This window comes from Pelobates fuscus, chromosome 2, assembly GCF_036172605.1.
Source record: "Pelobates fuscus isolate aPelFus1 chromosome 2, aPelFus1.pri, whole genome shotgun sequence".
Taxonomy (NCBI): domain Eukaryota; kingdom Metazoa; phylum Chordata; class Amphibia; order Anura; family Pelobatidae; genus Pelobates; species Pelobates fuscus.
Window position 1 is genome coordinate 82,951,001 of NC_086318.1, and position 23,441 is coordinate 82,974,441.

General features: G+C 45.5%; 1 protein-coding gene across 2 annotated transcripts in view; it reads right to left on the reverse strand.

Annotated features, from left to right (window-relative positions):
* ST6GAL1 (ST6 beta-galactoside alpha-2,6-sialyltransferase 1) overlaps window positions 1-21,936 on the reverse strand; it is a 58,214-nt gene extending 36,278 nt beyond the window's left edge. For both annotated transcript variants that reach the window (XM_063442346.1, XM_063442345.1), the window contains exon 1: window positions 21,848-21,936. The gene's annotated coding sequence lies outside the window, so the exon portion shown is untranslated. The remainder of the gene's footprint in view (window positions 1-21,847) is intronic.
* Window positions 21,937-23,441: the final 1,505 nt, after the last annotated feature.

Genomic DNA, 23,441 nt, shown 5'->3' on the forward strand with positions numbered 1-23,441 from the left:
TGGCAGGACTGGCTCCCCTTGCAAAACTGCTATTTAGTATATTGCTAATTCGGCAATATACTAAATAGCAATTATCCTACCTCACTGATTGGCGATTGGCCAGTAACCTCAGTAAAGGGCAGAGTGGGGTGCAGATGCATGGTCCCGCTGCATTCATTGTTTGTGTGTGCCGCAGAGGCACACCGGAACTCGATGTATACCCTCACCTCTTTCTGGGTGGAGTTCTGGCAGAGCTGCCTCCATATCCTGCCTGCAGGCCCCTCCCTCTCTTCCTAGGAGGCCAGCACTGGGACTGCACAGGGGAGCTCCGAGCAAGCCCAGCAGCCCTCAGGCCCCCAAGAGATCCCTGTCCCAGCTTTCAGTAGTGGCACACAGGATCAAGGTGAGTGAAATACTCTACCACACCTCTCCCTGCACACATCCGAGGCTGTCTCTTCCTGGCTCTACTTCTTTCTGTGTGTCTCACTTTCTTTCTGTCTCTGTCTAGTTTTTTTTTTTGTAAATATATTTTTATTAGCAGTATCAACGTATGTTCACAGTGAGACTCGCAGGTCTCTTAAGCATATCGTGGTGAAGACATATCTGACATTCACAGTGAGACTCGCAGGTCTTCTTCGAGAGCATTGGAAGTAGGGCACTACATGTGCCAGGTCTTGTATGTCAAAATTAGTAAGTATTCAGGCTCGCAGGCCCACATCAATGATGGACTCGCAGGTCCCTATTCAGCAACACAGTGGCTAATTTTCATTGTGGTCATTGCGTGAACCCCCCCAGTTGATTGCACTCCGCTGCCCCTCCAGGTCCCATCAGGGCATCTATGATTAGCGTGTGTGTGTGTCTCTGGTTTAGTGAATGAAGGGGGGACTGGTTAGTGTTGCGTTAGTGGCTCCCAAGTCCCTATAGCTGTCATGTGATGGGTGTCCATCAGTACTCGTGATTCCACTTTCGAGTGGTCAGACATGTCCCAGTGTCTTCAGAGTATGGATCCACGGCATCCGTGAAGGTAGCAGGGGAAATTAGGAAGGGGGGAAAGAGGGGGGGGGAGCGGGTCGGGGTGAGGGGGAGGGAAATACTGGCGGTGTTCGATAGTTGGTTGTACTTGAAGGTTTGTAGGAATGTGGGGGGTGTGTTCTCTGTCAGGTTAGCTAGTGTCTTCCGGCCGGTGTGTGTGTATATGTGGTGTAGTCTGGGGATGGGCTTGCGAATGACGTCTCTGAAGGCGTTCGGATCGAAGCCTGGGGGGAAGTCATGGTTATGGATTAGGGGCAGCAGGGGCGAAGGGTGCCGGGTGAGACCATGTACCCGGGACGCTCTGTGCCATGTCTGTAGGGTATGTTGTGCCAGCGAGGAGCATCCCCGGCCGAGGCCACCCCCGGAGCACCACGGTAGGGCCGATACTGGTCCAGCTTTCTCTGTCTCCTCTACCACCTTCCACAATTTGTGGACGTTGGTCTTGGTCCATTCCATGACCCTCTGTAGGTGTCCTGCTGTATAGTATAGGTGGAAGTCAGGGATGGCCAGCCCTCCTCTCTCCTTGGGTAAAGTAAGGGCCTGGAACTTAATTCGTGGTCTTTTCCCGTTCCATATGTAATTACCTGTCATCGAGCGTAGGGCAGTAAAAAATCTTTAGGGGATTGTTATGGGGAGCGTTTGAAACAGGTATAGTAGGCGTGGGAGGAGGTTCATTTTAATTACCTGAACCCTTCCCAGCCACGAAATATGTGGATAGGACCATTCAGTTAGTTCTCTCTTGAATATATTTAACATAGGGGTAAAATTCTCCCTGTATAGGTCCTCCCTCTGCTTGGTCAACCACGTACCCAGGTAGCGTATCTTGTGTTCTGCCCACTGGAATGGGAAGCTAGCGCGGAGAGGGGAGGCTCGGCTATTGGGTAAATCAGCATTCAGGATGTAGGATTTGGAGTAATTTATTTTTTAGGTTGGATATGGCTCTGAATGTCTGATGGCCGTCAAAAACGGTTCAAGGGCAAGGACGAAGAGCAGCGGGGATAGTGGGCACCCCTGGCGGGTGCCGTTGTATATCGGGAACTCGTCCGTTAGTGCCCCATTCACTATTACGTGTGCCGTGGGTCTGTCATACATGGCTTTGATCCAGCTGCGCATGTGGGGTCCAAGGCCCACCTGGGTGAGGATCTAGAATAGGTATTCCCATCCCACCCTGTCGAAGGCCTTCTCCGCGTCAGTGGACAGCAGAAGAAGGCCTCCGGTGTTTCCGTTTGTGTTGTGCATGAGGGCGAGGGTCCTGATGGTTTTGTCTCTCGCCTCACGGTTCGTTACAAACCCGACCTGGTCAGGGTGTATCAGTGTGGGGATATGCGGCTGGAGGCGCATGGCCAAAATCTTTGCCATCAGTTTAATATCACAGTTGATGAGGGAGATGGTTCTGTAGTTCCCACAGTGCTCTGCGGCCTTGCCCTTTTTCGGGATGATGGTTATGTGCGCTGTCAATGCTTGTTTGGGGAAGTGATGGCCTTCTCTTATCGCATTAAACGAGGCCAGCATCGGTTGGTATAGTGTGTTAGCGAAATGTTTGTAATAGCAGAGAGGCAGGCCATCAGGGCCTGGGCTCTTGCCGGGCTTGGTGCATTTTATTGCCAGCGCCAATTCCTCATGTGAGAAGGGTTCGTCTAGTTGGTCCGTCACCTGTTGGTCTAATGTAGGCATCTTGTGTGCTTGCAGGTATTGCTGGATGGAGTCTTTTAAGCGGGCAGTTGCCGCCTCCGACTGCGGTCGGGGGAGCGAGTAGAGCTCCGAGTCGTAAGCTCTCACCGTTTGCAGGATTTCCGTCGGTAGGCGGCGTACTGAGCCCTTCTTGTCTCTAATTGTGTTAATATACGTCATCTGGCGTCGTTTCGCCAGCATTCTGGCTAAAAGTTTGCCACTTTTATTCCCTTGTAGGGAGAAAAATGCCTTGTGTCTGAGTACTTCCCTGTGGTGTTTGGATTGGAGCAGGGAAGTCAGGTCTCGTCATAGTTGTAGTAGTCGTGTTTGGTGGGCTGGGGATTGTGCCTGTTTGTGTAGTGTGTCATGTTTGTGTATGTCCTCTATCAGTTCTACGAGTCGGGCTTCTCGTTGTTTTTTGAGTTCTGCACCCTTCTGTATGAAGTGTCCCCGTATGACGCTTTTGTGTGCATCCCACCTGATCGTCGGAGGGGTTTCCTCGGGGGCATTGTCTTGGAAGTAGTTAGTCAGGACCCTACCGAAGTGTGCAGCCAGGTCCTGGCGTGAAAGTAGGTATTCGTTCAGCCTCCATTTGGCTATCGCAGGCCTAAGGAGTGGGGACCGGAGGGTGAGAATGACGGGGGCGTGATCCGACCAGGTCGCTACCCCCACCCTCGCATCCCGTACCAAGGGAAGGTGATAGTGTGTTGTGAGAAAGTAGTCTATGCGGGTGTATGTCTGGTGGGGGTGGGAGTAGAATGTGAAATCCCGTTCGTCCGGGTGGTGTGCTCTCCAGCAGTCAACAAGTCTGTGATTATTCAGTAGGGAGTTAATTGCTCTGAGGTGCTGTCTGGGGAGGTGGGAAGTACCCGTGGAGCAGTCCCAGGCCGGGTCCAGAGCAATGTTTAAGTCGCCCCCTATAATGAGGACCCCTTCTGCGAATGTGTGTAGTTTATGTAAGGTGCTTTTAAGGTAGCGGTGATGCTTGTTGTTTGGTGCATATAGTGTGGCGAAGGTGTATAGGTGGTCAGCCACTGTGCCTTTTACAAAGAGGTATCTACCTTCCAGGTCAGTCATGTTTGCTTTCTCTATAAATGGTACTGTTTTGTTGAACAGTATCGCCACTCCCCTGGATTTCCCTTTGTGGAAGTCGCTGTAATACCCTGTTGGGAAGTGATGATTGGTCAGTTTGGGTCTGTCCCCTTCCCTGAAGTGGGTCTCCTGTATCATGACTATTGATGCTTTTTGTGAATGGAAGTCCCTCAGTGCCCCCGATCTCTTCTCCGGCTTGTTAAGCCCTTTGGCATTTATGGAGAGGATGGTAAGGTCGCTCGGCAATAGCAGCTTGTCGGTCATAGTAGGGTTTGCGGGTGCTGTTGCACTAGCTGGGTCCTAGTCGTGTATGTCTGGAGTCAGTCAGGTCGTCAGGTAGGGGGTGGAAGGACAGCGGCTATGAGGGGTAGGGATGTGGTAGGGGGGGAGGCGCGGGGCAGGGGGGGTGGGAAGACAGGTAGGGAAACTATGTACAAAAACTATCTAGTCACTCGAAGGTGACTGTTGAGGAACGAGCGTCGGAGGACAAGGCGTGGCGGTGTCCCGCCAAGTCCCGTCCGCCTATCTGTGGGCGCTCTATCCTATGGGGGAAAATGGAGTAGGCCGGGAGTCTCCGTACGGGTCCCACCCAAGGAGTCCGGGATCTTACGGCTCCCAGTGCCTTCGCTCCCGAATCTCACTCGAACCGGACCTCGTCTGGAGCCCTCGACTCCCCTGTGGCTTTAAGCGTGAGTGGTGGGTGGGTGTTCTACCCTCGTCCTAAACTGTAGCGGCCAAAGGCCTTTAGTGGGTAATGGATTGCCCCTTCGGGCGTCGGAGAGTGCTGCGGTACATAACTCAATAAACATGTAATAACGGTTTGAAAGAACAACATAGTAAACAGTAACTGCCGGTTACAAATACAAAATCCCCAGAATCCTCAAGGTAAGTCCTGACACCCAGCCCCAAGGTATCGGGTTCCTGTCCACCCCTCTGTTCGGTGGCGAGGTTAGAGTGTTACTAGACCCCGTAGTGTGGGGAGAAAGGGCACCCGGACTGTGGTGCTAACGAATGTCGCTGGTAGTTCAGGTTTAAAGTGTTGCGACCCCCGGTATCATGTATCTATCCCAAGACAGGGGTGGGCCCTGATCACGTTCTCCCCCTCCAGGTTCAGTCCCAGGTTATCCCTCCCTTCCCGGTTCTTATGGGGGGGTCATGCCCCAGGTGAGCCGTACCGGCGCTGGTGCCCCCGCCTCTGTTCCCCTAGCAGTTCCTCGCAGGGCGATAGACACCCCGGCGGCGCAGCCCAGCCAGGGGGCGCCCCCCACCTCATTGCCAGTGGGCCCCACGGTAGTCTATTGTGGGTTGTATAGCTGGCCAGGGGGGTATCTATATGGGGTCGGTTAGGGCTCGCTAGGGCATGTGGTGTGCTGCATCCTAGATTGCGGCCCCTCCCGGGGTAACCTCAAATCCTCACATTGACAATTCCCCCCCCTTCTTCATCGCATGCAATTGGGTCAAATGAAAAGTCCCACATTCAGTGCCTGGGTGGTCATAGTCCCTTAGCCCGTAGGGCAAATCAGAATACTTGCGGTTGGGTTCGGTGTTCATCACTAGCAATTGGGTCAAATGGGAAGTCCCTCATTCAATGTCTGGGTGGTCTTAGTCCCTTAGCCCACAGGGCGAATCAGAATACTTGCGGTTGGGCTCGGTGTCAGTGAGGTCCCTCAGTTTAGGAGGTGGTCCCGAATGGGCGGTAGTTGAAGTTCCGCAGTCAGGTCCGCGAGATCCTCTGATTCACCATAAACGGGCCATTAGGAGTAGAGGCCTGTATTCCCGAGGGAAAGGTCCAGCGATAGCGTACTTTATTGGATTGCAGGACTCGGGTCAGGGGTTTAAGTGCCCTCCTGTATGCCAGAGTCGCTGGTGATAGGTCCGGGTACAGTTGCAGAGGTGTGCCATTTAACAGGACTTGGTCAGTGTCTCGTGCCTGCCGCAGGATATCTTCCTTTAGTTGATAGCTGGCCAGGCAGCAGATTGCATCCCGAGGGGGGGACTCTGGTGGCCCCCTGGGTCTCAGAGCCCTATGCGCCCGTACAAATTCAATATGGGCGGTTTCAGGGCGTCCGAGGAGTCTGTTAAACAGTCCCGTGAGTGTTGCGCGGATCAGGGTATCCTGATCCAGGTCTTCTGGTATACCCCTGACCCGGATATTTTGTCGGCGCCCTCTTTTATCCAGGTCTTCAAGGTGTAGGGCCATTTGGCGCAATTGTGTCTCATGTACCTGTAGGGTATTAGTGGTGGCATTCTGCGTGGCAGTTAGGTGGTCACTGTCTGCCTCTAGCTGGGAGACATTTTGGTGTAGGCCCTGAAGGTCTTCGCGGAGGGAATGGATTTCCGCGGTGATGGAATTATGGAGTTCCGTGTTCGCCTCCTTGAGGTCTGTCTTGGTGGGTAGTGCCCGTATCAGGGCCACCCAGTCCGGTGCATTCTCCTGATGGGAGATAGAGTTAGGAGATTCTGTGCAGAGCTCTGTGCTCGGGGAGTGTGGGCGCGAGGCCCATGAGGTACCGGAATCAGTTGAGGCCTCTGAGACCAGGTCCGCCGGGGCCTTCAGTTATTTGTGCAGCGAGGAGGCCGGGGTGCCTTTGGATGTGTCGGCGGGCTTACCGGCGTGCGATGTGCGGTGTGTTTTACCCATTTTGCGGTTTCAGGGAGCGTATGGACGAGGATTCGTGATAAGCCTGTGGGGAGCTCTCAGGTTAAGCTGCCATGTCTCTCGGCCTCCAAGCCACGCCCCTCTCTCTCTAGTTTTTTAACTGTCCCAGTCTCTCCTTTCCTTGTGTCACTCTCTGTCTCTCTATAGCTTTCTAGCTGTCTCTGGCTCTCCTTTCCTTGTTTCACTCTCACTCTCTCAAATTTTCTAGCAGTCTCAGTCTCTCCTTTCCTTCTGTCATTCTTTGTCTCTCTCTAGCTGTCTCTGGCTCTCCTTTCCTTGTGTCACTCTCTGCCTCTCCATATCTTTACATGTGTAGCTTTGTCTCCCTTTGGTTCTCTGTCTCTCCCTCCCTCTCTGTCTTCTCTGGCACTCTCTATCTCCCTCTCTGTTTCTTTGTCTCCCTCTTAAACAGCCACAAATACAATCACACTCAGCCAGCTCTCACACACCCACACAATCACACTCATCCAACTACACAGATGCATGCAACACTCACTCAGCAACAGTACAATCACACAAAGAAACCACACACATTTCAACCATGTGTATTGCTTAGTGGGGAGTGACGAGGAGCGAGAATATGCACAAGGTAGAGTGACAAGGGGGCCCTACTTTAATTCTTGCACAGGGGCCCAGCGGTCCCCAGTTACGCCCCTGGCTCCCCCACATGGGCCCGTGGTGCTGGTACAGCTGTTGCCCTGGGGCCCACACACTAAGGGGGACCACCGGGTGGCCCATACACAGCTAGCAGAGCCAGACCCCAACTCCCAAGCACCGTAGCCAGCACACTGGACCTTAGGAAAGGTACCAGCAAAGGTAGGAAGCTGGATTTAAAAGTGCAAAGTGTGTGTATGAGTATGTCTGTGTGTTTGTCTGTGTTAGTATGTCTGTGTGTCAATATGTCTGTGTGTGTGTGTCAGTATGTGTGTCTATGTGTGTGCAAGTATGTCTCTGTGGGTGTGCAAGTTTGTCTGTGTGTGTGTGAGCCAGTATGCCGGTATCTTTGTGTGTGTCATTTTGTATGTCTGTGTGAGTCAGTATGCCTGTAACAGTGTGTCTGTCAGTGAGTGTGTGCATGTGCCAGTCAGTGAGTGTGTGTTTGTTAGTGTGTGTCTGTAACGAAAATATACCCCAACACGCAGGATTCAGCTAAACAGAAGACAACACAGATGGGACCTTAGAGTGGCCGGACTCGACGTATATAGGAGAAGTACAGAGTCAGGAACAATCCGAGGTCAAGGGCACAAAGAGACAGCGTAAACTAGGACTAGCCGGGGTCTGGTACACAGTAAACAGCAAGCCGGCAAACAGAACAGATAAGGATAAAGAAATAACGTAGTCAGAAAACAAAGCCAAGGTCAAGTACGAAGGAACACAACTGAACACAACAAGCGCTAAAGGGAACTGAAACAGAAACCACGATAGGGCAAGGAACCAAGGGAAAAAAGTGAGTATAAATAACTAAACATCTATTTTGATTGGTCCCTGTCATCTCCACGCCCCCAAAAGGTAAGTGTATGGGGAGTGTGGCATGACAGGGACCAATGGGAGGCCTTTTCCAATTTAGGCTCCCACTGTCCCTTTAAGAGCGCGCCCGAGATCCGCGGCGCGCTCTTAGAGTCAGGCGGGACACGTGACTGCTTCTCGCGGTCACTGCCTGCCTTCCTGTTCCTGCCTTCAGGTGAGCCGCACGCGGCTCGTGCAGCAGCAGGACCGCGCGCGGCTCGAACAGAGGACCCCGGCCAGCCCCTGGAAAGGGTAAGTACCGCTACAGTGTCAAATCAGCAAGTGTGTGCGCCTGTCAGTGAGTGTGTCTGTTTAGGTGACTGCCCCCCTTTCAATCACATGGGAAACGTGTTTTTACTCTCTTCTTGGTGCGATGGGCCGCTTGACTGGATTTGCCCCCCAGGCCTAACTCTGCCAGCCCTCCCCTGTCTATAAGGTATATCAAGTAAGGTAAGTAATTGTAACACAATCCCATATGTAGTAGCGGGTGAACAAAGATGCTCCCATTCAGCTAAATGGTGCTGGAGGACATCTCGTCTGTTGTCAAACTTCCAAGAACCATCCCATGACACTTACAGTTGATAACTTTGCATGCTGTTATTCCCACTATTGCAAAGGATCCCAAATTAAGGCACTGTTCCCTAATTTGGTACCTTGAAAATGGTGATCGAATTTAAGCAGAAAGATCAAAATGAATACTAGGGCTATAGCTATACAGTGCCCTAATTTGTTATCCATAAATATGGCAATCCCACATAAAGGTACCAAATGAGGAAGCTGTTGTGCTTAGTAGATAGCTCCCTTACCAGGAAAGGTTAAAGGATCTTAACATGTATAGCTTGGAGGAAAGACGAGACAGGGGAGATGTGACAGAAACATTTAAATACATAAAGGGAATAAACACAGTAAAGGAGGAGACCATATTTAAAAGAAGAAAAACTACCACAACAAGAGGACAGTCTTAAATTAGAGGGGCAAAGGTTTAAAATTACTATCAGGAAGTATTACTTTACTGAGAGGGTAGTGGATGCATGGAATAGCCTTCAAGCTGAAGTGGTAGAGGTTAATACAGTGAAGGAGTTTAAGCATGTGTGGGATAGACATAAGGCTATCTTAGATATAAGAGACTAATGAAATAATTTTAGAAAATTGGGCAGACTAGATGGGCCGAATGGTTCTTATCTGCCGTCACATTCTATGTTTCTATATGTTTCTAGGCTATCCCACAGAAGGTTAACAAGTTAGGGAGCTATCTACGAAACATCTCCCTAATATGGTACCCTTAAATATGTTGACTTCACTGTGACCGGTGATGGGCAACTGGCAAAGCCGAGCACTGATCACAATCGGCATGGGGACATGCTGGGAGAACCTGTCAGGGTCTGCCAAGACAATGGAGGTCTCTTTTGAGCACCTGCTGGTCTAGCAACAACGTGGCTGAGTGCAATCATTCAGTAACTGTGTTTGATAGAGTTTAGGGGGCTGTGTGCACCTCTCACTTTCCGTACTGCATACAGCTAAATAATCAGCCTAACAGAGGGATCCCTGGATATCTATTAATGGGTGGGTCTCCTGGTGTGATCAGGAATTTAACCCACTTCAACTGCATTGCTATCAATGGGGATTCAAATCCACATTTAAAGGGCTGTATACAGTGCTCACTTTGAGTTCTGTATACAGCACACTTGACAGCCAGGGATCAGCCCCTGGTATCAAATGATACCTGAGTGTCCCAGCTGCTCACATCAAACTTTAAGGACGTTCCATTCCATCCAAACAGCATTAAACCCCACTTTGTGGAATATGCCATGCAACAGCCTAAGCCCTGAAGGGGCTTAGTTTAAAGCCACATTGCTGTAAGGATTATTGTTAAATTCAGACACATTAACAATGTGAGCTCCTAAAAAGGGAAATTAGGATAGAAAATGAATTTTGACCCAAAATAGGGATGTTAGGACAAAGGGATTTTGCCCCAAAATATGTCCTTCATAAATAGGGAGATGTAGGTGGTATGGGTAAATACAGTGTAATATCTGCTTTATATAATTTTATTCTTTTGTGAGGCAACTTTGTTTTCTGTAAATGCTAATAAACAAACCAAATTGTAAAACCGTTCCACAATAAAATAGTATTTTACTTCTTGTATTTTGTATCCTGTGACTATCAAAAATAAACTTAAATCCCAGACAAATTATGTACTCTGTAAATCAGGACAAATAAATTAATTTATTTCAAATGACTTTTCTTTAGTTGTGCTAATCATGAACTTAAGCACTTTTTGTGTTTTATATAACAAAATATAACATGCGTTGGTGCAAAAAAATAAGAAAGGTGGAATATTACAAATTGCTTGGTCCTTAAGTACAAAACAAACGACCTGCAGATGTGTCCTTTAGAAGTAATGAAACTGCCTAAATATTTTGCACATTAGTGCTGCTGTGGGGCAGCCTTGTGCATGCTAGACTTTTTTACTCTGCCAGTGGTTATCACTTCCATTGGAAGTCTAATTCAGGTATTTTCTGCATTACGTTAGAGTGGAGTTTCTATGTCTCTAAGAACTTACATGTGCACAGATTGAGAGTGTAATGTCACTGAAATGTCAGTGTAGGCAGTATGTGTTGTATGGCTACAAGCAGTACATCGTGGCCAAGTATGAAAACTGAGCTTTTTTGCAAACATGAAAACATTTCATCTGCAGCTGCAAACATCAAACAAATTATCATATCGTTACGAGCAGCCCTTGTAGCTAAGGGGAAATTGCTCTTAACCATGAAACCACACGTGTAGTTTCACTATTGTTTTCAACAGTCAAAACTCAAGAGAACTGTGCCTTTTTAAATAATCTATTTTTATAGGAGCTGCTGCAATTTTCTGTGTGCTTATTGATAGATCTCAGAATTGGGCAAGTTATAACTCATATTCCAAATTGTGTAGGTATCCATTTTGCTTCTCAGCTCTGATGCGTCGATGCATGGACTCCACAAGACCTCTGAAGTCATTAGAAGCAGATCCTTTAAGTCTTGCAAGTTGCGAGGTGGGGCCTTCACAGATCGGATTTGTTGTTCGAGCACATCCCACAGACGCTCAATCAAATTGAGATCTGGAGAATTTGGAGGCCAAAACAAAACCCTGAACTCTTTGTCAGGTTTCTCAAACCATTCATGAACAATTTTTGCAATTTCTAGGTAGGTGGTTTGTGTCAAAACATTATGTTTTTCAACAATTTGAGCTACAGTAGCTCTTCTCTATGATCACACGAGACTGAATAGCCTTCACTCCCTAGTTGTTTCAATGAACCTTAAGCACCCATGCCCTGACAACGGTTCACTTGCTGTTTGTCCTTGCACCACTGCATACCGTGAACATCCCACAAATCTTGCCGCTTTAGACATGCTCTGACCCAGTTGTCTAATCATCACGATTTGATCCTTGTCAAAGTCACTCAGAACTTTTAGCTTGCCAATTTCTTCTGCCTCCTACACATGAAATTCAAGAACTGACTCTTCACTTCTTAACAGGTGCCATTGTAATGATATGCTCAATGTTATCCACTTCACCTGTCAGTGGTTTTAATGCGGCCCAGTCATCTGTTTGTGTATTGCTTATGCAAAAGTTCCACTTCCACAGAAAGTATTTTTCCGGATTGTGGTGGCTAAGAAGTTTAAGGAAGTAGGCGTATGGTGCTGTATTCGTCAAAACATTTAGTTTTGGGGGGAAAATCTATAAAGTTTTCAGCATGAAAATGCATACAGCTTTTTTCAGAAGATCAAAACTTTAAAATACACTGAAGTTGTATTGGTTGCTGGAGTGTTTCTTTAGGTGTTGTCTTTCTAGCTCCCCTCTCACTTTGCAACAGTTTCTGGATGATGTTCCCCATCTCCACTATTTCTGATGGAGAGCTAGAAGCTCACAAGCAAGTGTATCTTTTAGCTCTCTATAGTCCTATAGTGCACGGACAGCTCATTGCCTGGCCTAAGTGTGAGAGCATCAGTCAGAAATACACACAGCCAGATACACTGTATGTCTGTAATTGTCAATGTGTGTATCTCTTTGCAGTGCTGTATTTTGGTTATGTGCTGCCCTGGGCATGACAAAACTCAGCCTCCCCCATCTCCCCCCAACCCCTTCTAAAAATGTCACTTCCTGTTAAAAACCAACACACTCTTTGCCTAACAGACAAATGCCTTCACCGATGCATACACTGACATACACTCACTGATAGATACACAGTAATTGTCACACACACACTGTTTAACCAACACACACTTTCACTGAAACATACACACTCACTCACATTCACTGACAGACACACTAACTGACACATGCATTCACTGACAAATGCAAATACACACTCACTGACAAGACACATACACACTCACTGACAGACGCACACTCACTCAGTGTCAGACACACACACACACACTCACTGACAGACACACACTAACAAACACACATACACACTCACTGACAGACACATATACACTCAGTGTCAGAGACACACATTCACTAACAGGCATAAACATTGACAGATATACACTCAGTGACAGACACACATACACATACTGACAGACATACACATTGACTAACAGACATACATACTCTCACTGACACACACTTTTTGACAGACACACACAAACTCACTAGCAGACACAGACAAACAAACACTCTCACTAACAGACACACTCTCGTTAACAGACACACACTCTCACTAACAGACATATAAACACACTCACCAACAGACACACACACTAGCACACTCCCTAACAGACACACACACTCACTAACAGACGTACTAACACACTCACCAACAGACACGCACACTAAAACACTCACTAACAGACACACACACTCTCTAACAGGCATACTAACACTCAACAACAGACACATACTGCACACACACACACACACTCTCTAACAGGCATACTAACACTCAACAACAGACACATACTGCACACACACACACACACACACTAACACACTAACCAACAGTCATATTAACACACACAGTCTCACTGACACACTCACTAACAGATACAGACACTCTCACTAACAGACACGCACACACACACACACACACACACACACACTCTCTCATTATCAGACACACACTGACACTCTCACTAACAGACACACTAACAAACACACACACTAACACACTCACATTTTTTTAATATTATTTGCTTACATTTTGGTGGCAGTCCAGTGGGGCTGCCGCTGGCTGGGCTAGCAGGCACACAGGCAGGTGGGCGGGCAGGCTCATAGTGGAGGCAGCAAGGGAGCAGTGATCCTCCTATTCAGCTCCCTCGCGTGCCTCTTAGTGATGCCGGAGCCGGAGTGACGTCATATTGAGCATTGAGTGCTCTGATGTAAATGTCCCTTTGTTTTTGTGCGCTGTAATCATGCACTGCGTTTGCTAGTGCCTTGTCTCTGGTATAGTGGGATATCAGAGAGCAAAAGTGAAACAGAGCTCTTAAAGTGTGTTGTGCATATGTATGGATGCTCACTCTGGTAATGTATGTGTTTAGAAGTTTCCTGTACTATTACATTTGTGTAGAGGAGACTGTTTGTGTCGAGTGTGTAAAAGGGTCTGTTTGTGGCATACTATGTGCGGCTAGGGGGTGCAGTGTGTGTGTTTCTGGGTTGTAAAGTATGTGTGTGTGTTTATATAGGGCATGTGGTGTGTGTGGGCCTTCGGGGTGTCGTGTGTGAATGTAAGGGCTGTACTGTGCCTGTGTATCTAGGGGATGCAGTGGGTTGCATTGTGAGTGTATCTAAGAGCTTTAGTGTGTATGCGTATAGGGATTGTAGTGCACATGTGTGTATTGGTGTGGCAATGTGTGTATAGCTGGTGTAATGTTTTTATATGGGTATATTGTGTGCATAGGTGGTGTAGTGTGTATGTATAGGGTTGAAGAATGTGTATTTATATGGCATATAGAGTAGTGTGTGTAAAGAGTGTGTGTGTGTGAATGTATGGTGGGGTGTGTATAAGGCATATAGAGTGTGTGTAGTGTGTGAGTGCAGGGGGCGTACTGTGTGTTTATAGGAGGTATAGAGTGTAGTGTATGTTTAGGAGGTATAGAGTTTGTTTTCTGTGTGTATGTGAGTACAGCAGATGTGGTGTGTGTATAAGGAGTATATAGTGTGTGAAATGTGATTGTGTGGAAGTGCAGGGGGTGTGTGCATTTAAAGGGGTATATAGTGTGTGTAGCGTGTTTGTGTGTGAGTGCAGGGGGTGTATACAAGGAGTATAGAGAGTGTGTTGTTTGTAAGTGCAGGGGGTGTCGTGTCTGTATTTAAAGGGGTATAGAATGTGCGTAGAGTGTTTGTGTGTGAGTGCAGGAGGTGTAGTGTGCCAACAGGGGGCAAGATGGCTGTGAGTGTTGTGCTTTAATAGGGGGCAGCGTTCGGCCAGCGGGCCTGATAGGAACCGCAGTCCCGCCTCACGCAGCCGCTGGTTCACAGGCGCGAGGGCAAATGCGTCCCCCAACGTTCCTATCTCTCCAACTCGGCCCCCACACCACGCCAGGATGCTCAGCACATGTCGAAAGGGGAAGAGTGTAGTGTATGTTTAGGAGGTATAGAGTTTGTTTTCTGTGTGTATGTGAGTACAGCAGATGTGGTGTGTGTATAAGGGGTATAGAGTGTGTGTAATGTGATTGTGTGGAAGAGCAGGGGGTGTGTGCATTTAAAGGGGTATATAGTGTGCGTAGCGTGTTTGTGTGTGAGTGCAGGTAGTGTATACAAGGAGTATAGAGAGTGTGTTGTTTGTAAGTGCAGGGGGTGTAGTGTGTGTATTTAAAGGGGTATAGAATGTGCGTAGTGTGTTTGTGTGTGAGTGCAGGAGGTGTAGTGTGCCAACAGGGGGCAAGATGGCCGTGAGTGTTGTGCTTTAATAGGGGGCAGCGTTCGGCCGGCGGGCCTGATAGGAACCTCAGTTCCACCTCACACAGCCGCTGGTCCACAGGCGCGAGGGCAGGTGTGGCCCCCAACATTCCTGTCTCTCCAACTCGGCCCCCACACCACGCCAGGATGCCCAGCACATGTCGAAAGGGGAAGACGCCAGTAGATGTCGGCGCAATGCGCCGTGGCTAAACCATTATAAGAACCGTAAGGCAGCGGCGATCTTGTTTAGGGATTTGGTAAAGGGCTTTGAATCCCTCGTCATATACAGGTTCTATGGTGTTTTCTAAAGTTACAGAGTCAAATATAAGGCTTGCGTTTCAGTTTTTTCACATTGAAATTCACCAAATTGGTTACGTTGCCATTGAGACCATATGGTAGCCCAGGAATGAAAATTACCCCCATGATGGCATACCATTTGCAATAGTAGACAACCCAAGGTATTGCAAATGGGTTATGTCCAGTCTTTTTTAGTAGCCACTTAGTCACAAACAATGGCCAAAATTGGCGTTCAAATTCGTTTTTTGCATTTTTCAAACACAAACAAATATTAACACTAACTTTGGCCAGTGATTGTGACCAAGTGGCTACTAAAAAAGACTGGACATACCCCATTTCCAATACCTTGGGTTGTCTACTATTGCAAATGGTATGCCCTCTGGGGGGTAATTGTCATTCCTGGGCTACCATACGTTTCAAAGGCAACGTAACCAACCTGGCAAATTTCAATGTGAAAAATAGAAAAATTTAACATGCTATATTTGACCCTGTAACTTCCCAAAACACCATAAAATCTGTACATAGGGGGTAGTGTTTTACACGTGAGACTTTGCTGAATACAAATATGTGTAGTTTATTGCAGTAAAAGCAAACAGTATTATGACATTCACAGTTAGAATGTCACGTAGAACGAAAACATTTTTAAAAAATCTTATTTTCTCCCATTTGTTTATATTTTATTCATATTAAATTATGTTTCATACCTAAATATTTGATGTTAGATGAACGCCCTGTTTCCCCTGAATAAAATGATATATAATAAGTGTGGGTGCACATAGTATGAAAGAGGTGAATTACGCCTGAACAGACATATAGTCAAGTTCAAGGTTTTGTTTACATTTTGTTTTGATCACAATGTTTTGATCCCAATGTGTCCTTAAGGGGGTTAAGCACACACAATGTTTCTATAACAGGTTTAAAAGTCTCAAAACTTAATGTTGACTTTATGGTATGTGTTCTCTCTCTATATATCCATTCTCAGATTGGCACAGGCTGACTTGACTGACAGAAGAGGAGAAAGGTTATTTTTTAGTCTTAGATTTTAGAGAAATTTAGACATTTGCTAGCAGTTGTGCACAGACACAATTAGATTTTCTATCATTAAGATTACATTTCATGACAGGTTTTAATAGTTTCTTTACAGTACGGTCAGATTTTATTTAATTGATGTCAAGCTAAAGATTGCAACAAAAGAATAAAAAAAATATGTCTACCTCTACACCACTCCCACCCACGCATATACTGACATTCATATTCAAATACACATTCATATTCATTCAAATACACACACATGGACACATACACATACAAATCAAATTGACATACATACACACAGACTCCTAAACAAACACACAGACACATAAATACACACACACACATATACCTACCTCCACACAAACACTTATTGATTTATAATTTTTTTTACTGAGATCCACCCAGCCTCCTTTTACTTACCTTTTAAGGTTGCTGGGGTGGAACCTCATCCCTGGTGTCCAGTTGGAAACTGCTGAAATCAGTTCCTGAATGGATTGCCCAGCTCCTCATAGCTTAGTACTAATGCCGGGGCTGGCGTGATGTCACATACCGTTACCCAGTATCACTACTGGGCGCACAAAGGAGCTGGGAGATCCCAGCAGCCCCCTAACTGCATTCAGATCCAGAACAGCTGCAGGGTGCACTGACCCAGGAAGCACCTCTAGTGGTCGTGTGAGTGACTGCCACTGGAGGTGTTACTAGGGAGCAATGTAAACACTGCCTTTTCGGTGAAAAGGCAGTGATTACAGCAAAAAACCTAAAGGGACAGGCTATAGACACCAGAACAACTACATTAAGCTGTAGTTGTTCTGGAGACTATCGTGCCCCTTTAAAGCTAATATTTGCTTTCACATGGGTCTACATGAAGCATGTCAAAGTCAAGCATGCGGCCCACAATGGACAGCTTTGCGGCCCGGCGAGCCGCGAGTACATGCCTAATTGCCTAGTGTTCCAAGCAGAGAAGGCACCTGCTTTCCCCACATTGCAGGTGCGTACTCTGCTATAATTTACCTGGCCGGGGAGAAGGGGACGGTGGATGCAGCGAGGGAGCTCAGAGTTCCTGCTCCTCACTGCTCCCTCGCTCGCGCCGTCTGTAGTGATGCCAGGCGCCGGGATGTGATGTCATAATCCGGCGTCCGGCATCACTAAATTGCGCGCGAGGGAGCAGTGAGGAGCAGGAAGGAGATCTCCAGACAGAAGATCCCCACTGGACCGCAAGAATAATAACAATAATGTGTGTGCAAGAATGTGTAAGTGTGTGTTTGTCAGTGTGTGTGTCAGTGAGTGAGTGTGTGTGTCTGTGTTTCAGTGAGTGTGTGTCTGTCAGTGAGTGTGTGTGTGTGTCTGTCAGTGAGTATGTCTGTGTGTCTGTCAGTGAGTGTGTGTGCCTGTCAGTGAGTTTGTGTGCGTGTGCCTGTCAGTGAGTATGCCTGTGTGTCTGTCCGTGAGTATGTTGGTGTGTCTGTCAGTGAGTGTGTGTGTGTGTGTGTCTGTAAGTGAATGTGTGTGTGTCTGTGAGTGAGTGTGTCAAAAGTAAAGACAAATAAGTCAATGGGACCTGATGGAATACACCCAAGGCTATTAAAAGAGCTTAGTGGTGTACTAGCAAAACCATTAACATATTTATTTAACCAATCATTGTTAACAGGAGTAGTCCCAGAAGATTGGAAGTTAGCGAATGTTGTGCCCATTCACAAGAAAGTTAATAGGGAGGAGTCGGGCAACTATAGGCCAGTAAGCCTTACTTCAGTAGTGGGGAAAGTGATGGAAACCATGTTAAAGGATAGGATTGTTGAACATCTAAAAACACATGGATTTCAAGATCAGAGACAACATGGGTTTACTTCAGGGAGATCATGCCAAACTAATCTTATTAATTTTTTTGATTGGGTAACTAAAATTATAGATCAGGGTGGTGCAGTAGACATTGCTTACCTAGATTTCAGTAAGGCTTTTGACACTGTTGCACATAGAAGGCTTATCAATAAACTGCAATCTTTGAGTTTGGATTCCAATATTGTTGAATTGGTAAGGCAGTGGCTGAGTGACAGGCAACAGAGGGTTGTAGTCAATGGAGTATATTCGAAGCTTGAGGTTGTCACCAGTGGGGTACCTCAGGGATCTGTACTTGGACCCATTCTCTTTAATATTTTTATTAGTGATATTGCAGAAGGTCTTGATGGTAAGGTGTGTCTTTTTGCGGATGATACTAAGATATGTAACAGGGTTGATGTTCCAGGAGGGATAAGCCAAATGGCAAGTGATTTAGGTAAACCAGAAAAATGGTCAGAGTTGTGTCAACTGACATTTAATGTGGATAAGTGCAAGATAATGCATCTTGGACGTAAAAACCCAAGGGCAGAGTACAGAATATTTGATAGAGTCCTAACCTCAACATCTGAGGAAAGGGATTTAGGGGTGATAATTTCTGATGACTTAAAGGTAGGCAGACAATGTAATAGAGCAGCAGGAAATGCTAGCAGAATGCTTGGTTGTATAGGGAGAGGTATTAGCAGTAGAAAGAGGGAAGTGCTCATGCCATTGTACAGGACACTGGTGAGACCTCACTTGGAGTACTGTACACAGTACTGGAGACCATATCTTCAGAAGGATATTGATACCTTAGAGAGAGTTCAAAGAAGGGCTACTAAACTGGTTCATGGATTGCAGGATAAAACTTACCAGGAAAGGTTAAAGGATCTTAACATGTATAGCTTGGAGGAAAGACGAGACAGGGGGTATGATATAAACATTTAAATACATAAAGGGAATCAACACAGTAAAGGAGGAGACTATATTTAAAAGAAGAAAAACTACCACAACAAGAGGACATAGTCTTAAATTAGAGGGACAAAGGTTTAAAAATAATATCATTTACTGAGAGGGTAGTGGATGCATGGAATAGCCTTCCAGCTGAAGTGGTAGAGGTTAACACAGTAAAGGAGTTTAAGCATGCGTGGGATAGGCATAAGGCTATCCTAATTATAAGATAAGGCCAGGGACTAATGAAAGTATTTAGAAAACTGGGCAGACTAGATGGGCCGAATGGTTCTTATCTGCCGTCACATTCTATGTTTCTATGTTTCTGTGTGTCAGTAAGTGTGTGTGCGCGTATGTGTCTGTCTGTGTGTCTGTGCGTGTGTGTGTCTGCGTGTGTGTGTGTGAATGAGTGTGTGTGTGTCTTTCTGTCTGTCTGTCAGTGAGTGTGTGTGTGTGTCTGTGAGTGAGTGTGTGTGTCTGTCAGTAAGTATGTGTGTGTCTGTCTGTGTGTCTGTCAGTGAGTGTGTGTGTCTGTCAGTGTGTGTGTGTCTGTCAGTGAGTGTGTCTGTATGTGTGTGTCTGTCAGTCAGTGTGTGTCGGTCAGTGAGTTTGTGTGTGTCTGTGTGTGTCAGTGAGTGTCTGTGTGTCTGTCAGTTAGTGTGTCTGTCAGTGTGTGTGTTTCTGTCAGTGAGTGAAGCGGGAGCATCTGCTTTGGCACAGGGTATACCAGAGACCGCGCTCCGGAGTCGCATACTGGCAGCATCAATGAGTGGAGTCTGTTTGTTGGCTAGAGGGGGGTGCTGGGATTTAGTAGAGGGGGATACTGTTTTTTTTTTTTATACTGTACTTTTCAAAATAAACCTACGTTTCTATGAAAAAGTAAGTTTTTGTTTTGTTTTGTTTTTTTTTTTGGGGGGGGGGTGTTTGCGGCCCACATAAACTTAAACCACGTTTATTTGGCCCTTGCTAGACTTTGAGTTTGACATCATTTTTTTTTTTTTTAATTCTTTATTTTTTCTGTGCAGGGCAATTACAGGTGGTAGGCAGTAATAGACAGCTTCTGGCAGTCATATGCACTACAACTCACATACTGCCCAGCCATGCTGTGAATGATTTGCTAGTGAATATTATTACAACAAGCTGGTTAAAGTGCTTGGAGTGTTCCTTTAACACAGCAATCCCAGATTCTTGCAGCCCCAGTTTTGGTTTTTGCTGCCTAGGGAGATGGTAAAGCCCTGAGGGGCGGCTGATTTTTAACAGTCAGACTGCGCACCTCTGATGTCCCACTCCCTATAGCAGGCACCTGTGGGCAAAAGCCTATTTCACCTAATGGAAAATATCACCCTGCAGCTATTAGCAGTGATTGTCAAAGCAACAAGTAGTTCAATATTTCTAATAAAGAGGATGGCCAAACTCGTAATGTCTGAAACTGGCTGCTGAAAGTGGAAGTTGAACTACACACTAGCCAGAGTGTAATGATTGCAATATTGTGACATATAAAAACTACATGAAAAAGCAACAGTAAATTGTAAATTTGAAATGTTCATTGCACAATGGACTGAAACCCCACTATGCATTTTTTTTTTTTATTAAAAATAGTATGACATATTTTTGTCATTTTTTTTTTTTACAAAAATGTATAGTCCTAGTAGGCTGGTTATAACATTCAAAAGAAATCAGCTGTTTTTTGCTTATTTTAATGAGGATTTTATTATTATGAATTGTAGTATTATTTACCCCAATAAAAACCAATGTCATTCTTTGATGGCTGCAACATGTAGTTTATAAAGTCCTCGTGCCAAATTGACCTAGTCAAATAAAATTTCGGAGCTCCATCTAGCCCTTCTACTTTTCAATATTTAGGACATTTTGTTTTTGGAATAGGATCCTTAACAATTAGATGAAAACAAAGACAATTCTTTTAAAACTCGAGAATATTCTTTTTTTTTTCAATTAAAGTTTCCAGGAGAAATACAGCTGTAGTGGTTATGTTGGTAGAAGTACCATTAGCGTCTTTGCCCTGTAATGAAGCAAACTGTTTTACAAACGGTTTGCCATCTTACTACATGGTCCTGCCGGGAGCCTGGTCTCCTGTGAAAAAGGATTTTTATGGCATCCAGCTTCTCCAGCTCACCAGATCTTGGCACTCATTCATTGGCTCAGAGTATCTGCCGACTGCACCCAAACTATGAATTAGATTCTGTGCATCAAAACTTGAACATAATTGACATTAGCCTGATGACAACCCAATGACGCTGCCAGAGGTGGAGTTACACCTCCAGCAGAAGAAGTGTTAAGCTCAGTATGTGCAGCGTTACAGACTTCCGGCACCATGACCACTTAATATGTAGTGGTCATGATGCCAGTAGTTACAGTTTAAAGAAAAAAAAACAGTATCTGGAAAATAAAGTGTATACATAGAAAGCATACATATGGTAGAATATGTATAAAAAGTCAGGTACAAAGATAGATCTCAGAATATAGTAGCACGGTCTATGTGGAAAATTCTTAGGGTCAGCGTAATAAAATGAAAGTGTAATACCCCAAACCTTGAGATTTAGAGCTAAACTTTTCCCTTGATGAACTATCCACAATGTAGAAAAGTACCACGGGAAGCTGAAGTAAGAAGCAATGTACACTTTAGGACTTCATTAATTTCTTACAATGTGTTAAACACCCCATCACACAATGAAGTTTTTTTTTGGTGGGTAAAGAGAAAGAGTAAAGGTTAATTTGATAAAGATCATTGATAACATAATATGGTCCATGTGGGTGTACATCTGATGATTGCAAGAAAACTGTTAAAAAGGGAAAGATCTCAAAACATGTGTATTATGCCAGTACACCATTCATATTATCTAAGATTATTGCTGTTCACAGTGGTTAATTAAACTTTATTATTAATATCATGAAAGTCATTAAAGGACTTACCATTTAACCAGTGCCTCTGGGTTATACCATCATACAGATCTGTGATCTTGGCTGAAAAAGTTAAATGTTTTCAGAATGTAAGTGATAGAGGGCAGGGCTAGGAAGTCGTGGGTAGGACTTGCTGGCAGTTTGTTATAGACAGGCAAACAGCAAATCAGTGTTCACTGCGGTTATTTGTTAAATGAAAGTGAACACAGCTAGCAAGGCTTGCTAAGGATCATGAGAACTTTGGGTCACAGAATTTGTTATCTAAAGTAAGCAGGTTGAGCAAACGCAAAGTAGGGAATGCAAGCAGAGACGAGACACTATCAAGATAACTTTAATATACCAAGCACCTTTAACCCCTTAAGGACCAAACTTCTGGAATAAAAGGGAATCATGACATGTCATACATGTCATGTGTCCTTAGGGGTTAATGTATATATTTGCATTACATGTGTTACTTCCTCTTTGCAAAATCTCTGTAGTTTTCTTTGAAATGCAGTTTCTGCTTTATATGATGTCCCGCAGTTTACCACACTCAAAAAAAAGTTTTCACAAGATGATTTATTGGTGTATAATGTGTTGAATATAGCATACTACTAAGATATTGACAAATGGAAAATATATTCATACTTGACCTATATTGACATACTTGACATATTGTATCTGACGATAGGCAATGGCAAAACTACTCATGTGTTTAACCCCTCCTCCCAACTCTTATTGGACAGAACAAACCTCAAAATAAAATAAAGAGTCCTAAAATTTTATTTTACCATTCTTATAGCATACCATGCACAGTGAAGGAGCATAGTGCTTCCATGGTGTAGCGCTAGGAAAGGAAAATAACAGTAAGAATGAATAAATGATGTCCTGACAACACGAATAGCCTTGGAAGAGATATTCCACTGCACAAATACACTGGGGCATACATTTAATTTCCAAATAAGTGCGATGAGGGCCCTGGCCTCCAGCACCACCTGCGAAACTAGTCCCGTTTTATAAAATGACCATAGGTGTGGGGAGGTCTAACCACAGACACACCTCATGTCGGGAAGGAAGCTGAATGCCCACGACCCCCAGCAGTCACATGACTGTCGACCACAATTGTCGTATAAGTTTGCATCCCCACCAAATATGGAGCATTGTGCCCTTAAGTGTTTGGCACCTCCAGCATCTGTCTGAGGTAGTAGTGTATATTTTACTAAGCCTGTCTGAGGTCAAGTACCATCGGTACATTAAGTTACTGTGAGCTTCAATGTGTGAGAAACATGTAGTCTGTTTTGTCAAGGCATTTACCAATGTAATCCATTTGTCTGGACTCATAGTCTGCCCACTATCTTTCTCCAATTGTAACCTGAATTGCAGTGGTTGGGATTCTGAGTGATCATGTATGGAATTTTAGCATAGGGATAGAAGTTTGGCTTTGAGAGGAGTGGCCCAGCATGAAGTTAATAGTCCATATTTATTTCCTTATCTGGCAAGTCACCCCCATTTGTAGTGTCTACTTGGTCAAGTATCATGCTCTTAATTTGTAGATAATGAAATATAAATCGTGGAGCTAGGTTATAGGTGTGTTGGAGGTCTGTAAATTGTGTGACCTTATTACCCA